Genomic DNA, 18,360 nt, shown 5'->3' with positions numbered 1-18,360 from the left:
TGTTTTATGATATATTGAAGGAGGTCAGTACATATTGATCCCTTTACTTTACCTTTATCTTTTAGGGTTTGGTGACAGACAAGTGTTGGATTTGTCTCATGATTTTTCTTGAGTTCAGAAGTCCATTTATTTGATTTATGAAGAATATTTGATGTTGTTTTTCTAGTTTCTATGCAGAGGAAAATGTAGTTTGTGTAGATATTATTCCTAAGGGCCTTCTTTCATGTGATATTTAATAGCCTACACACTGTGCTACAAAATAATTATGAATAAGACAAACTCCCCATTTATTGGACACTTATTTTCTACCAAAGTCCTGGTGCATGGATTCATGCACAGATGAGTTCCAGTCTCCCCAGCCCCAATGGATTGGATCAGGGCCAGGACTGTCAGGAGAAGGAGACTGTAGGAGATTGGCCAGCAATCCCTGCCCCACTATTGGTGGTGGGGCTGGCTGCGGTGAGGTGACAAGTTGATCTGGGTGGTGGGGGTTGACCAGGGATGGGGCCAGACCTCAGGAGGGGCTATCCCTGTACCCAAATAAGGTGGTGGGGGGGAGCAGCGATCTGGTCCAGTGGCCTGGGGGAGGGGCCATAGGTGGTTGTCCAGGCAATCTTGCTCCTGACCTCAGTGGGGGACCAAAGGGGCAGGGCTGGCTGGGTGCAGGGGTGGTGGGCTGATTCATGTGGTGGGGGTCAATTAGGGGCTGTGCCAGCCAGGGGGTGTGGCCACAGTCACCAGCCTGCCCTGGCCCTGATTAGGGTCAGGCGACCAATCTGGGGTGAGGATGGGCGGACAGAGGTGCTGCAGAAGGGGTGGCCTAGGCTGGCCTCTCTATTGGGATGGACTGAGATTAGGGTCAGGGATGGTAGTGGGGTAGGGGAGAGTTGGTTGGCCCAGGCCTCCCCCAGACCTGGCTGGTTCCCTGGCCACAGTGGGCCTCATAGGACCGGTTGTTGTGGTTGTTATGGCATTCCAGTCACTGGCTTTTTTTATATATGTAGATAGATGGTGAAAATAATAATGACATAATAAAAGTAAGTAGGTATAATCATGCACAAAAAAGACAAGAGGAAAAATATGGGAGGTAATTGTTTTTAGTGGTAGTATGGGCAGGGCATAGTGTTTTTATTCATAAAATTAAGGGGATCAAGGGATGTTTGCTGAATATCAAACATTGGGAAGGAAGCAGTGGTGCACAACTCTGTGGAAAATATTTTGGACCCAGAAAGCTCAAGTGATTCCTTAAGGTGGGAACTGTGTCTAGTGGCTGTTTAGTTTGTGTCACATCCCATCAGTCCCAGGCATCTTGGTGGAATATGTGACTTCAGATTTGTTTCCAAAAATAGTTCCAGACATCCAAAGAGTTTTATGTGGAGCAATTACAATGACCTGAGCTATGTTTACTCAAGTTACATTGATTTGGCTAAAAGATCAACCATCATGAAGTTATTGGGAGATTTGGGAATTTTTGTATGTTAGCCAAGTACTATATTTAAAGGTATATTTCTAGGAACTCATGTTTTTATATACTTTTGTTTCAAGTATTACATATGGTATTATATATGTCTCCTCCCGTATTGTGCCCTCCCTGGCCACTCCCACCCTCATCACATGCCCTCACCTCCCTAGTGTCTGTGTCCCTTGGTTATGCTGATTTGCTTGCATACAAGTCCTTTGCTTGATTTCTTACCTCCCCTAGCCTCCTGTCTTCCCTCTGAATTTTGACAGTCAATCCCATACTTCTGTGTCTGTGGATCTATTTGTGTTGATCAGTTTCTGTTGATCATTATATTCCACAAATGAGTGAGATAACATGATATTTTTTCTTTCTCTGCCTAGATTATTCCACTTCCCATAATGCTGTCCATGTCCTTCCATGCTTTCTGGAAAGGGAAGAATTCTTTCCTTTTTACAGCAGTGTAGTATTCTGTTGTGTAGATGTACCCCACCATTTTTTATCCCTTTATCTGCTGATGGGCACTTAGTCTGTTTCCAAATCTTAGCTATTGTAAATTGTGCTGCAATGAACATATGGGTGCATATATGCTTTCTGATTGGTGTTTATAATTTCTTGGGAAAGACCCCTAGTAGTGGGAGTACTGGATCAAATGGCAGTTCCTTTTTAATTTTTTGAGGAAACCCCATACTGTTCTCAAAAGTGGCTTTACCAGACTGTAATCCCACGAGCAGTGCAAGAGGCTTCCTTTTACTCCACATCCTCCTCAGCCCTTGTAGTTTGTTGATTTGTTGATGATAGCCATTCTTACCAGTGGGAGATGGTATCTCATTGTCATTTTAATTTGCATCTCTAGGAAGATTAAGGATTTTTAGCATCCTTTCATATGTCTCTTGGCCTTCTGTATGTGCACTTTTCAAAAGTATCTTTTAAGTCCATTTTTTGACTGAATTGTTTATCTACCTTTTTTTTTTTTTTTTTTTTTTTTTTTTAGATGGCTGAGTTCCCTATAAATTTTGGAGATTAGGCCCTTATTGTATATAACATAGGAGAATATGTTCTCCCAAGCCATCTGCTTTCTTGTTTTGGTTAGTTTGGGTTTTTTTTGTTTTGTTTTTTTTGGTTTTTTGGTTTTTTGTGTGTGTGTGTGTGTGTGTTGCAGATGGTTTCTTTTTCTCTGCAGGAGATTTTTATTTTGATGTCGTCCCATTTGTTTCTTTTCTCCTTATTTTCCATTACCCTAGGAGTTATATTGGTAAATAGCTTCTTTGAAATATGTCTCATATTTTTCTGCCTATGGATTCTCCCAAGATTTTTATGTTTTCCCTCTTACAATTAAATCCTTTATCCATTTTGTGTTTATTTTCCTCTATGGTGTGATGCGGTGGTCTACTTTCATTATTTTGCATGTATCTATCCAATTTCTCCAACATCCTGTATTGAAAAGACTGTCTTGACTCCATTGTATGCTCTTGCCTCCTTTGTCAAACATTAATTGGGCATAAAGTATCAGGTCTATTTCTATGTTCTCAGGTGTGTTCCATTGGTCTACTAGTACACGTCTGTTCATCTGCCAGTACCAGCGAGCTTGAGAACAGTGGCTTTGAAATATAACTTGACATCCGCAATTGTGAACGGCCAACATTGTTCTTCTTTCTTAAGATTACTGGGACTATTGCAGGTCTTTTTATTTTTTATTGTATATGAATTTCTGGAGACTTTGTTCTAGGTCTGAGAAATATGTCATTGGTATTTTAATGGGGGTTACAGTAAATCTGTAGAATGCTTTGTGTAGCATGGCCATTTTAATGAGATTTATTCTACTAATACATGAACATGGTATATTCTTCATTTGTTTATGTCTTCCTCTACATCTTTTTTCAATGTCCTGTAGTTCTCAGAGTAAAGATCTTTTACTTATTTAGTTAAGTTTATTCCTAGGTATCTTCATTTATTAGTTGCAATTGTAAATCGGATTGTTGTTTTTGTTTGTTTGTTTCTTTTTCTGTGAATTCTTTATTGGTGTATCAAAAAGACATAGATTTCTGGGTGTCAATTTTGTATTTTGCTACATTACCAAATTCATTTATTAAATGAAGAACTTGTTTTATGGTACACTGAAGGAGGTCAATACATATTGATCCTTTTACTTTACATTTATCTTTTAGGATTTGTGGGCAGCTGAGATTTGGATTTGTCTCATGATATTTCTGTCTTTTTTTTTTTTTTGGTAGAGCAAATTACTTGATCTTTCTTATTTTTTCCCAATGATTCTTTTTTTTTTAAATTTTTTTATTGCTTAAAGTATTACAAAGGGTATTACATATGTTTCTGCCGGGAGCCAGTCCATCCTTGCTGTTTCAAAGGACCTGGCATATATGGCATACTGTTCTTAAAATGTTTGCTCACCTTCTTGGCACTATGTGTTTTAAACAAGGTCTCCTCTCTGAGAAAGGTTGTTTCCCCAGGTAGGGATTTTCCCCTGAAGTTAGGGAGGGACTAAAACCCCTCAACTAATTGCCAGGCGGATAAATAATCACTTTAACTACGAACAATCATGCTTAAGCTACATAATCTTTACTCCCTGGAATGGAGATAAGAAACGCCCTAACCTTTGTAATAGAGATTGATAGGATTGAATAAACTGGTATAAATACAGATATAACAAGACAGCGAGAGACAGAACTTAGATGAAGATCCGAGACACAGAACTTCGAAGACAGAACCTACACAGAACGTTCTCTAGAGACAGAAGAACTTCGCTGGAGAGAACATGGCAAAAGATCCTGGAATGAACCTGACTACAGAAATTGGCAAGAAAACCTGACTGGAACCTGGGGACTGAACCTGGCTGGAGAACCTAGCGAGGGAAGATGGCTACAGAACCTAGCTGGAGAACCTGGAGAACCTGGCTGGAGAACCTAGCAAGAGAACATGTATACAGAACCTGGCTGGAGAACTGAAGCAGAACCTCTCTGGAGATCCAGACCAGAACTTGGCTGGAGATCCTGGCTGGAGATCCTGGCTAGGCTGCTGATCAACTGAGCACTGTCTCCGTGTACTTCCTTCTTCGCCAACTCCATCCACACCTTTGGGGACCCCTGGACCTGCTGGGGTTGGACCCCAGCATGTTTCCTTCCACCCCGCCCCGCCGCCCTTGACAATCCCCTAACCTCCCTTACCCCCCAAGTGTCTTATGTCTATTGGTTATGCTTATATGCATGCATAGAAGTCCTTCGGTTCATCACTTAACTCCCTTCCTCCTGCCCCCCAACCCTCCACGGCCTTCAAGCTGCAGTTTGACATTCTGTTTGAGGCAGCTCTGCCTCTGTATCTATTATTGTTCAAAAGTTTATAATGGATTCACTTATCTATGAATGAGTGAGATCATGTGGTATTTTTCCTTCATTGACTGACTTATTTCACTTAGCATAATGATCTCCAGTTCCATCTCATGATTTTTCTTGAGTTCAGAAGTCCATTTATTTGATTTATGAAGAATAGTTGATGTTGTTTCTCGAGTGCTAAGCAGTAGAAAATGTAGTTTGTGTACACATTATTCCTGAGGGTCTTCTCTCAAGTGATATTTAGTAGCCTACACACTATGTTGCATAATGATTATTTATAAGACAAAATCCCCATTTATTGGGCAGTTATTTTCTACCAGAGGCCTTGTGCTCAAAATTGTGCATGGGTGCAGTCTGGCCGGCCTGGCCCCAAAGCAATCCTTTGGTCATCCTCAATTTGGTCATGCCACACGCAGCCAGATTAATATGGTAGCACATCCAGTACTCACTCTAACAGGAGTGGTGATAGTGGCCATCCCTGTCATGTTCCTGTTCTTGGGTGACTTGTTTTCTGTTTTGGCCTATTGAGTATGGTGTTGGCTGTATGTTTGTCATATAAGGCTTTTATTATGTTGAAGTATGATCCCTCGATTCCCAGTTTGCTGAGAGTTTTTACCAAAAAGTGTGTTGGGTTTTGTCAAATTCTTTTTCTTCATGAATTTATATGATTATGTGATTTTTATCTCTCAATTTGTTTATTTTTCTCTCTCAATTTTATATATCATGTGTATTGATTTGGGGATGTTGCACCATCATTTCATGCCCAGAATAAATCCATGTGCTCATGGTTTATGATCTGTCTGATGTAATGCTGGCTCTGATTTGCTAGGATTTTGTTGATGATTTTAGAATCTATGTTCATCAGAGATACATTGGCTTGTAATTCTCTTTCTTTGTAGTATGTACATCTGCTTTGGGATTAGGGTAATGCTGGCTTCTAGAAATAGCTTGGAATTGTTCCTTCCTCTTGAATTTTTTGGAATAGTGTGAGGAGGAAAGCTTTTAGTTTCAATGTTTTGTAAAACCTTCTGTGAAGCTGTCTGGCCCAAGCATTTGGTTGTGGGAAGTTTTTCAATGACTGCTTCAATTACCTTCTGTTTATTCATCTATTCAGACTTTTTTATTCTTCTTGATTGAGTTTTAGCAGGTTGTACTTTTCTAGGAATACATCCACTTGTTCTAGGTTGACCAGTTTGTTGGAATAGAGTTGTTCATAGTATTTTTACAACCGTTTTTATTTATTTGGGGTCAGTTGTTATTTTGCCTCTTATATTTCTGATTGTTTATTTGGGTCCTCTCTCTGTGCTTCCTGGTGAGTCTGGAAGAAGTTCATCAATCTTATTTATCCTTCCAAAGAACCAGCTCTTGGTTTTATTGATATTTTGTAGTGATTTTTTTTTGGGGGGGGTATCCATTTTATTTAATTCTGCTGTGATTTTTACTATTTCCTTCCTTCTGCTCAGTCTGGGCTTTTCTTGTTGTTCTCTTTCTAATTCTTTAAGTTGTAGAGTTAGATAATTTATTACCAGTTATTTTTTGTTTTTTGTTTTTTTGTGGCTCTAATGCTATGAACTTCTCTCTCAGAACTGCTTTCAGTATATACCATTGAATTTGAATTGTTGTGTTTTCATTGACATTTCTTTCCAGGATGTTTTTAATTTCTTTTTTGATGTTTTTGATAACACAAACAAACATTGTTTAATAATGTACTATTTAGCCTGCAAGTATTTGAATTTTTGTTAATTTTTATTGGAGGTTATATCTAATATTAGAGGCCCGGTGCACAAAATTCTTCCATGAGGGGTGGTGGTGTTCCTTCAGATCAGCCTATACCCTCTCCAATCTGGGATTGCTGGCTCCTAATTGCTCACCTGCCTGCCTGCCTACCTGCCTGTTGACCCCTAACTGCCCCCCCCCCACCTACAGCCTGATTGACCCTCACTGCCTCTACTTGCTGTTCTAATCTCCCCTAACTGCCCCACCAGCTGGCCTGGTCTCCCCTAACTGCCCTGTGGTCGACCAGGTCACCTCCAACTGCCCCCTACCTACTAGCCTGGTGGCCCACAACTGCCCCTTCACCAGCCTAGTCACCTTTCACTTCCCCCTCCCCCACACACACACTGCCGGCCTAATCGCCCCCAACTAAGCCCCTGCCAGCCTGGTCACCCCTAAATCTCCCCCTGCCAGTTTGGTCAGCTTTTAGTGCCCCATCACCCGCTGGCCTTGGCACTTTCAACTGCTCCCCTACTGGGCTGGTTTCATTCTATTGTCACCCTTGTCTGCCTGGTTGCCCCTCAGAGCACCCCCACAGGCCTGGTTGAACCACACAACTTTCTGTTCAGTTGTTTGTTTGTCCCTCACTAAGCCACAACTGGCCTGGTCGCCCCAAGTAGCCTGATGTCCAGTCATTTGGTCGTGGCTCATTAACCCCCTCGCCATTCTGGTCTCCCCATGCAGCCTGGCTGTTCAGCCATTTGCTTGTCTCTCACTAAATGCCCTGACAGCCAGGTCATAGGTAACCATCTAGCCAGGGTGTGAGGAATAATTTGCATATTACCTCTATATTATATAGTAGTATGCCTTTGTAATCAGAGAAGATGCTTGATATGACTTCCATCTTGTTTAATTTGAAGAGACTTTGCTTGTGTCTCAAGTGGTCTATCTTTGAAAATCTCCCATGTACACTTAAGTAGAATGTATATTCTGTATCTTTGGGGTGAACTGTTCTGAAGATGTTGATTAAGTCTGACTGATCTGGAGAGTTGTTTAGGATTGTTGTCCCCTGTGGTGGCCTTCATGTTAAAGTCTATTTTGTCAGATATGTTTATTCCTAGTCTAGCTTGTCTTTTCTTTTCCATTTGCATGCAAAATTCACTCTCATTCTGTGTGCGTCTTTTGTTTTGAGGTGGGTCTCTTGTTGACAGTGTATAGTTGAGTCATATTTTTGAATCCATTCTGCAACCCTACGCCTTTTGATTGGAGTATTTAGGCCATTTATTTTAAGGTTTATTATTGATAGATACTGATTTATTGCCATTTTAATTCTGTATGCCTAGGTTTCCCTCTCATTTCTTCTTCTCATTACAGCAGTCCCTTTAGGGTTTCTTGTAATTCTGGCTTCGTGGTGCTGTATTCTTTAGCCATTCTTTGTCTGGGAAGCTCTTTATTTAAACATCTATTTTGAATGACGGCCTTATTGGATATAGTAATTTTAGTCTCAGAACCTTGCTTTCCATTACATTAAGTACTTCATGTCATTCCCTTCTGGCCTGTAGAGTTTCTGATGAGAAACCAGGTGTCAGCCCTCATTGGTACTTTATTGTAGGAAACACATTTCTTTTCTTTTGCTGCCTTGACAATTATCTCTTTTTCTTTAATTTCTGGCACTTTAATTATTATGTGTCTGGGAATGGGCCTGTTTGAGTTCTTCTTGATTGTGGTTCTCTGTGGTTCCTGCAATTGTGTGACATTTTCCTATATGAAGTTAGGGAAGTTCTCTGCCATTGTTTCTTCAAACACCTTCTCTATGCCTCTTTGGGCATACCCACTACTCTAATATTGTTATATTTCCCGTAGTCTCACAGTTCCTTTAACCTGTCCTCCTGTTTATTAATTGTTTTTTTTTCTGGTTTTTGTAATTGAGTGATATTTTCTCTCTGACTAATAATTCCCTGATTTGATCCTCAGCTTTCCTAATATGCTGTGTATTTCTTCCAATTGGTTCTTTACTAGTGTTATGTCATTTTTTTGTAGAACTTTTCTTTTTTCATAGCTACTATATATTTTTTTCATTCTATTGAACATTTTTACCATGATTGCTCTGAACTCTGATTCAGATAAATTTCTTATCTCTACTTCATTTTTCTCTTCTGAGAATTCTCTAGTTCTTTCATTTTGGGGTTATTTCTTTGTTTCCTAATTTTGGCTTTCTGTTTGAGTTTGTGATGATGAGTTATGTAGATCCTCTATCAGTGGTTTTTAATCTTCTGGCCCTTTATTTTTATTTATTTATTTTTTAATTTATTTTTGTATTGCTTAAAGTATTACAAAGGGTATTACATATGTGTCCATTCTCCCCTCGCCCACCGGCCCTAGACAGTCCCCTAGCCTCCCCTATTCCCCAGTGTCCTATGTCCATTGGTTATGCTTATATGCATGCATACAAGTCCTGTGGTTGATCTCTTACACCCTACCTCCTGCCCCCAAACCCTCCCCGGCCTTCCCACTTCAGTTTGACAATCTGTTTGAGGCAGGTCCGCCTTTGTATCTATTATTGTTCAAAAGTTTATAATGGTCACTATTATCGATGAATGAGTGAGATCATGTGGTATTTTTCCTTCATTGACTGGCTTATTTCACTTAGCATAATGCTCTCCAGTTCCATCCATGCTGTGGCAAATGGTAAGATTTTCTTCCTTTTTAGAGCAGCATAGTATTCCATCGTGTAGATGTACCACAGTTTTCTAATCCATTCATCTACTGTTGGGCACTTAGGCTGTTTCCAGATCTTAGCTATGGTGAATTGTGCTGCTATGAACATAGGGGTGCATATATCCTTTCTGATTGGTGTTTCTGGTATCTTGGGATATATTCCTAGAAGTGGGATCACAGGGTCAAATGGGAGTTCCATTTTCAGTTTTTTAAGGAGACTCCATACTGTCTTCCATAGTGGCTGCACCAGTCTGCATTCCCACCAGCAGTGCACAAGTGTTCCTTTTTCTCCACATCCTCTCCAGCACTTGTCATTTGTTGATTTGGTGATGATAGCCAGCCTGACAGTTGTAAGATGGTACCTCATTGTTGTTTTGATTTGCATCTCTCGGATGATTAGTGACTTTGAGCATGTTTTCATATGTCTCTTGGCTTTCTGAATGTCCTCTTTTGAAAGGTGTCTATTTAGATCCTTTGCCCATTTTTTCATTGGATTGTTTATCTTCCTTTTGTTAAGTTGTATGTGTTATCTATAAATTTTGGAGATTAGGCCCTTATCAGATATGACATTGGCAAATATGTTTTCCCACACAGTGGGTTTTCTCGTTGTTTTGTTGATGGTTTGTTTTGCTGTGCAGAAGCTTTTTATTTTGATGTAGTCTCATTTGTTCATTTTTTCTTTAGTTTCAAGTGCCCTAGAAGCTGTATCAGTGAAGAAATTGCTTTGGCATATGTCTGAGATTTTGTGGCCTTTGGATTCTTCTAGAATTTTTATGGTTTCCTGTCCTACATTTAAATCCTTTATTCATTTTGAGTTTATTCTTGTGTATGGTGTAAGTTGGTGGTCTAGTTTCATTTTCTTGCATGTATCTGTCCAATTTTCCCAACACCATTTATTGAAGAGACTATCTTGACTCCATTGTATGTTCTTGCCTCCTTTGTCAAATATTAATTGAGCATATTGGTTTGGGCCGATTTCTGGGCTCTCTATTCTATTCCATTGATCTATATGCTTATTCTTGTGCCAGTACCGGGAAGTTTTGAGAACAGTGGCTTTTTAAAACAACTTGATATGTGGTATTGAGATACCACCTACTTTGTTCTTTTTCAGGATTGCTGCAGCTATTTGGGGTCTTTTTTTATTCCAGGTGAATTTTTGGAGAGTTCGTTCTAGATCTCTGAAGTATGCCGTTGGTATTTTAATGTGAAGTACGTTGAATTTATAGATTGCTTTGGGTAGTATGGACATTTTGATGATGTTGATTCTACCAATCCATGAACACGGTATGTTCTTCCATCTGTTTATGTCTTCCTCTATGTCTTTTTTCAACGTCCTGTAGTTTTCTGAGTGGAGGTCTTTTACCTCTTTAGTTAAGTTTATTCCTACGTAGCTTAATTTTTTTGGTCCGATGGTAAACGGGATTGTTTTTATAATCTCTCTTTCTGAAAGTTCACTATTGGTGTATAGAAATGCCTCAGATTTCTTGGGGTTAATTTTGTATCCTGCTACATTGCCAAATCCATTTATTAAGTCTAGTAGCTTTTTGATCGAGTTCTAGGGTTTTGTATGTATAATATCATGTCCTCTGCAAATAAGGACAGTTTTACTTCCTCTTTTCCAATATGGATGCCTTTTATTTATTCTTCTTGCCTAATTGAAATGGCTAACACTTCCAGTACTATGTTGAACAGGAGTGGTGAGAGGGGGCATCCCTGTATTTTTCCTGTTCTTAGGGGTAATGGTGTTAGTTTTTGTCCATTGAGTATGATGCTGGCTGTGGGCCTGTCATATATGGCTTTTATCATGTTGAGGTATGATCCTTCTACTCCCACCTTACTGAGAGTTTTTATCAAAAATGGGTGGTGAATTTTGTCAAATGCTATTTCTGCATCAATTGATATGACCATGTGGTTTTTTTCTTTCAATTTGATTATGTGATGTATCACGTTTATTGATTTGCAGATATTGTACCATCCTTGCATCCCTGGGATAAATCCTACTTGGTCATGGTGTATGATCTTTCTTATGTACTGCTGGATCCGATTTGCTAAGATTTTGTTGAGGATTTTGACATCTATGTTCATGAGGGATATTGGCCTGTAATTCTCTTTCATTGAGTTGTCTTTACCTGGTTTTGGTATTAGGGTGATGCTGGCTTCATAGAATGAGCTTGGAAGTGTTCCTTCCTCTTGGATTTTTTGTAGGAGTCTGAGGAGGATAGGTTTTAGTTCTTCCTTGAATGTTTGGTAAAACTCCCCTGTGAAGCCATCTGGTCCGGGGCTTTTGTTTGATGGAAGCTTTTTGATGACTGCTTCAATTTATTCCATAGTTATTGGCCTGTTGAGGTTTTTAGATTCTTCCTGATTGAGTTTTGGAATGTTGTATTTTTCTAGGAATTTGTCCATTTCCTCCAGGTTGTCTAGTTAGTTTGAGTAGAGCTGTCCATAGTATTTTTTAACAATCATTTGTATTTCTGTGGGGTCTGTTGTTATTTTGCCTCTATCGTTTCTGATTTTGTTTATTTGGGCCCTCTCTCTTTGCTTCTTGGTGAGTCTGGCTATAGGTTTGTCAATCTTGTTTATCCTTTCAAAGAACCAGCTCTTGGTTTCATTGATTTTCTGTATTGTTTTTTTGGTCTCTATGTCATTTATTTCTGCTGTAATCTTTATTATCTACTTCCTTCTGCTAACTCTGGGGTTTCCTGTTGCTGTGTTTCTAATTTTTGAGTTGTAGAGTTTGATGATTTACTACCATTTTTTCTTGTTTTTTGAGATAGGCCTGTAGAGCTATAAACTTCCCTCTCAGGACTGCTTTCATTGTGTCCCATAGGTTTTGGATTGTTGTGTTTTCATTGTCATTAGTTTCCAGGATGTTTTTGATTTCTTCTTTGATCTCATTGTTAACACAATCAATATTTAATAACATGATATTCAGCTTAGAAATGTTTGAGTATTTGGGGTTGTTTTTATTGTAGTTTATTTCTAATATTTCGCCATCGTGGTCTGAGAAGATGCTATTTATGATTTCAATATTCTTGAATTTGGGGAGACTTTGTTTGTGACCCAATATGTGTTCTAATTTTGAAGATGTCCGATGAGCACCGGAGGTGAACGTATATTTTGTGGCTTTGGGGTGAAGTTTTCTGAAGATGTTAATTAAGTCCATCTGATCTAGTGAATCATTTAGGATTGCTCTATCTTTGCTGATTGTTTGTCTAGCAGACTTATCCAGTGAAGTCAGTTGTGTATTTAAGTCCCCTACTATGATTGTATTGTTGTCGATCTCTCCTTTGATATCTTCCAGGAGTTTTTTTTTCATGAATTTGGGTGCTCCTGCATTGGGTGCATATATGTTTACCAGAGTTATATCTTCTTGTTGTATTGATCCCTTTAGTATTATGAAGTGGCCTTCCTTATCTCTTGTTATGGCCTTCACTTTGAGGTCTATTTTGTTCGATATAAGTTTTGGTACCCCAGCTTTCTTTTCCTTTCCATTTGCCTGAAAGATATGTTTCCATCCCTTCACTTTCAGTCTGTGTGAGTCCCTTCTAATGAGGTGGGTCTCTTGTAGACAGCAGATGTATGGGCCATGTTTTTTTTTTTTTTATCCATTCAGCCACTCGATGTCTTTTGGTTGGAGCATTTAGTCCGTTTACGTTTAAAGTTATTATTGACAGGTACTTGTTTGTAGCCATTTCTTTTTTTGTGTTGCTGTTTTCTTTCTGAGCTTTTTATTTCTTCTTTTTACACCAGTCCCTTTAGCATTTCTTGCACTGCTGGGTTGGTGGTGGTAAACTCCCTTAGTCTTTTTTTGTCTGTGAAGCTTCTTATTTCCCTTTCAATTTTGAATGATAGCCTTGCTGGATAGAGTCTCTCTCTTGCAGCTTTTAAGATTCTCTCTTTGTCCTGAACATTTGCCATGGTAATTATGATGTGTCTTGGTGTGGGTCTTTTCGGGTTCACCTTGTTTGGGACTCTCTGGGCTTGTGTGACTTTTTTCTTCCCCACCTCAGGGAAGTTTTTTGATATTATTTCTTTGAGTAGGTTTTCTAATCCTTGTTCCTCTTTCTGTTGTTCTGGCACCCCTATTATTCGTATGTTGTTTCGTTTTATGTTGTCCCAAAGCTCCCTTAGGCTCTCCTCCTGTCTTTTAATTTTTTTTTCCAATTGCAATACAGTTTGGATGTGTTTTGCTTCCTTGTCTTCTAATTCACTAATTCGGTCCACCGCTTCTCCTAGTCTACTGTTGATACTTTCAATGGTGTTTTTTTATTGCAGCTATATTACTCTTCATTTCTCGTTGGGTCTTACTTAAGTTGTTGATTTTTTTCATCTGCTTCTTCTAGCTTCTTGCATATGTTATTGATTTTTTCCTCTGTCCAGTTTATGAACTCTAGGACCCTTATTCTGAATTCTTTTTCGGTCTTGTTGTATGCCTCTGTATCACTTAGCTGCTTTTCTGGGTAGTCCTCTTTTTCTTTCATTTGGGGGTTTCTTTGTCTACCCATGTTTGATCTCACTGACATATCTAGACGTTGAGTTGTTCAGTGGCTGCTCCCTTGGTGGCAGTGACTCCTTGAGCTGTGGTTGCTCTTTGGACGGTTGCGGTAGCAGCTGCCTCTCAGTTGGCAGCAGCTCCTCTGGTGGGTGCTGTTCACAGCTGTGGTAGCTCTTCTGGCTGGTAGGGGGATGTTTCACGTACAGCTGCTGTTCCTCAGACAGAGGGTGTGGTGCACAGGAGGCTGCTGTTGTTTGGATCTGTTGCGTTTATTTAAAGGCACAAAATACAGCACAACAAGGCACCGCGTACCAGGCACCTTTCTGGACCTTTAAATACACTTCCTCATGTTGTGACCCAACCATAAAACTATTTTCGTTGCTACTTCATAACTGTAATGCTGCTACTGGTATGAATCGTAATGTAAATATCTGATATGCAGATTGGTCTTAGGCAACCCCTGTGAAAGGGTCATCCGACCGCCAAAGGGGTCGCGACCCACAGGTTGAGAACCGCTGCTCTACACCTCTCAGTCTGTCATGCAGGACAGTGTTAAAGGCTCTTTCTGAGTAATTAGGTCAGGCAAAGACTCAAAGACTCAAGAGACCACCTCTGGCTACACACTTGTAGGCTTCTGACTTGAATTGGCCCTGTGGCAGTCATCCTAGGGCAAGAGATTTTTTCAACATGTCGGGGCAGTGACTTCTACTGGAGACCGTCATTCTTAATCTCTTAAGTGGCCTCTGAGCAAAGTTTTTAAAATATGGTGTGTCAACTGTACTATTCCCAGACAGGCAAATGTCTGTGTGGGAAAGATGTCCTCCTCTGCATGAGGGAATGACTCCTCTCAGGAGTCTTGGGTGTCTATCTTCTGAGCTGTATCAACTGAGTCCCTAATCCTGGCTTCTTCCCTCACAGCTCCAGTGCACTTCACCCTCCCTTTGCCAGAGCACAGGTAAATTTGTCTGTTGGCCCTTTAGGAGAATGCCTGAGTATCGATCATTCTGTCCCTGTTCGATAGCTGGGGGCGAGAAGGGCAGCGTGGTGGGAGGACAGTTGGGGGTGAGCAGGCCAGTAGGCAGAGTGGATAGGGAAGATCAGGCAGGCAGGCAGGCCGGAGAGCCGTTAGGAGGCATTGGTGCTGAATTGCAAGAGGGATATGTGACTTCTGGCTTAGGCTCAATTAATAAACTGGCAGTCGGACATCCCCCAAGGCGTCCCAGATTAGAGACAGTGCAGGCCAGGTTGAGGGACACACCTTCCTGTGAACGAATTTCATGCACTGGACCACTAGTATATCCATAAAGATATATTGTGTTTCCAAGAATCATATGCTTTTTCAGGAAATATGGCAACCAAATTAACGCATCTTAATAAATACAATATAAGTATTTTTTGTATTTTGTCAACAGGCTGAAAAGTGATATGTGTGGGTTCATAGGGTCTATTTTTAATAAAAATGAGGGTGGAAAGGCACACTTGAAAGAGTCAGGCATTGCAAATTGCCAAATCACAGAGTGCACATAGCTGTGAAAAAATAAGGCAAACGTGACTCATTCATATCAGTACAGAGATGTCTTAAAGTCTTACATAGAGACTCTTACTATTAACTATGTTGGAAAGTTGAAACCATTGTGGGAATCAGTATAGTTAAGAACAATATGCCTCTGCAGTTGAATATACACAGTCTACCCATTTGAATTTTGGATGTGCTAGTGAGCACATAAATTAAATGCTCATTTGTGGATATTTGGGGTAAGAATTAGCACTGAAACATGGTAATATATGGGAAATGTAATATTTCTCATATTTTGAAGGAGTTCAGGGGCTCCTCACATGAGCTGTTAAATGCTGGTAGTACAGCTAAAGGCAGTAAAATTTATATTGCCATCATTACCAAAACTAAGGTTATACATTTAAACTAGTCAGCATTAGGAGAGAGCCATGCTAACTTGGTGATAAATTATAAAATTATATATGTAATGAATTTGGCATGTACTGGCCTAATAAAATATTACTATGCACAGGTGATATCTTGCAAGTATTAGAATAGATCCAAGTGCACAACTAGCACATGTGGCTTTTCCTGAGTCCAAAATGTAGTTGAAAGTGTAGCATAAAAGTTCTAAGGTAAGTGAGACAGTCAATTTTGAAATTAAATGGACATAACTTGCCTCTATATTGTGGGCATCCAGGAGCAATGGAAATGTTTTAACCAAAATGCTAATAATTCAATACTTGTGTACCAAAATAACTATTAGTTCTTAGGTGAAAGTGCATGAAGAGGTGAGTTTAACAGGAAAATTAGGTAGTGTTTAGTAATGTCGACAAGAGAATGTGAGCAAGAGAGAGCAAAGTAGAGAAAGATAAAAGTTGATAGAGGCTTGTCAAGCTATAGGTAGGCACTGACAAATATGTATGTGAACATCATGGAAATTGCTTGCACTTTGTTCAGAATTGGAAAGGTTTTCCCCACTTATGGTCATTTAAGAAATTAAAGAAGATGTACAGGGAGGACAAGATGTCAGAAAATAATACATTCCAGAGTAACATATTACAGCGCATACAAGCATGAGCCTAAATAGAGTCTAAGAGTAAATTTAAACATTGTTGTGGAATGAGGAAATGACGTGTTGTTTTGAATTATTGTTTTCCCTTAACACATTGCTCTCCAATGTGATATTCTCACGTAAGTATTTGTCATTAACAGGAATGCTGTCATCTGGGAGAGAGAGTTATGCAGGCGTTCCTTGCAAAGAAACAACCCCTTCCAGGAGAAATTACCATATATCTCCAAGAGATGATGATTGCACTACTAGTTATAGGTAAATGTCAATAAAGCGTAAGACACCTAAACTATACTATACACTGCCAGTTGTTGAGGTGAAATTCATCTATCATAAGACTAAATATTTACGATTGACCAACTAAGTAGCATGTAGTATATTCAGAGTCTTATGCCACCACCATATCTGAGTAGGTCCAAAACATCTTTATCACCCATACATAAAAGCTCTGCAGGTAAAGCAGTCGCTACCATTCTCTTCCTCAGTCCAGCTTCTAGGAAACACCAAGCAGTGTTCTGTCTGTATTGATGCACCTGTTTTCCACAGATCACAGTATCGGAATGAAAGAGGATAGGACCTTTTGTGCCTGGTTTGTTTCCATTACCATAAATGTGTCCAAGGGTCATCCATGTGGCAGTAATCAGTTCACCACCGCTTTAATGGCTGGTTAAATATTCCCTTGTGGCTCTAGTGCACACAGCTCGTTTACCACTTCAACCGTTGGGGTCGTTTCCACCAGAGGACTGATGTGAGCATTTTGGACTAGTATTTCATAGAAGTCTCCAGTTATTGTCCGTGCAAAATTTAGAGTGGAATTTCAGAGTCATATTGCAATTCAGTGTTAAATGTTTGTTGTAGGAGTTTCCATTATTTTCCACAGCAGCCACACCTTGTAGCCTTTCTGTTCCTTGTGCACAGGATTCCAGTGGCTCTAAATTCCCAACAAGCCCTGGTATTTTCCCCTTCAAACATTGGGACCTAATTAGGAATAAAGTGGTATCTCACTTAGGTTTTGGTTGGCGTTTCCCTAACTACCCATTATTTTGATCCTCTTTCCATGAGCTTGTTAGCTGTTTGTGTATCTTCTTTGGAGAAATGACTCTTGAAGCCTTCTGTCCATTTGCATTTTCCTATTTTTACAGAGGTTCATGTGAGAGCTGTGGTAAGTGTCCAGATATACTGCGTGTAAGTGACAGGATTGGAATTAACAGGCCATTTTGTGTTTAACTTGAATTTTACTATTTGCCTCAGGCAGTACTATATGCAGTATGCATTTTGTATTATCTTGGAAGTCTTGTATTCCTTTCTTAGTTGCTTATTTGGAACAGTCCAAATCTTTCAGGAGGGAAGGATCATACTCATTTATTTTCCTTATTAAAGAAATGAAATGCAACATTCTCTTTTTTGTTGTTTCTCACCTGAGGATATATCTCTACTGATCTTGGGAGAGTGGATGGAGGGAGTGGGGCTGAGAGAGAGCTACATCAATGTGAGGTAGATACTTCAATTGGTTTCCCCATGCACAACCCCCAACCCGGGTCAGGGATGGACCCTGCAAACCAGGATCATGCCATTAACCTGGAATCAAATCCGGGATCCTGCAGTGCCAAGACCGGTGTGCGACCCACTTAGGCACACCAGCCAGGAGGGTATTGTATAATTTTTTTAATCAGAAAGAGCCTTTGACAGCGTGAAGCATAAGAATAATATGAAGGTCAGAATTTCAGACCGTTTTCAGAAAATGTGCCTTCATATGTATTCATAGTCAATTATTTCTGTCAAAACATTATTCTTCAGCTGTATTTTAAATAATTGTAAGATCCCTTGTCTACCTCAGCTTAACTGACATATTTTTATCACAGGTGTATAAAAGCACAGGTTTGCCAACTATTTAAGACTTTACTAGGGTCATGTCATACTGACATAAAATTATTCGTTAAGATGTTAAAGTATTTTTATTTGGTCACTGAGTTTAAAGGATGCACAGGTGGTGCGCCATCAACCCGAGGGCCCCCTCTGACTTATGGTGGAAGGAGTCGCTGGGATGAGTATTACAGC

Source organism: Myotis daubentonii, chromosome Y (genome assembly GCF_963259705.1).
Source record: "Myotis daubentonii chromosome Y, mMyoDau2.1, whole genome shotgun sequence".
Lineage (NCBI taxonomy): Eukaryota > Metazoa > Chordata > Mammalia > Chiroptera > Vespertilionidae > Myotis > Myotis daubentonii.
This window is presented reverse-complemented; position numbering follows the sequence as displayed.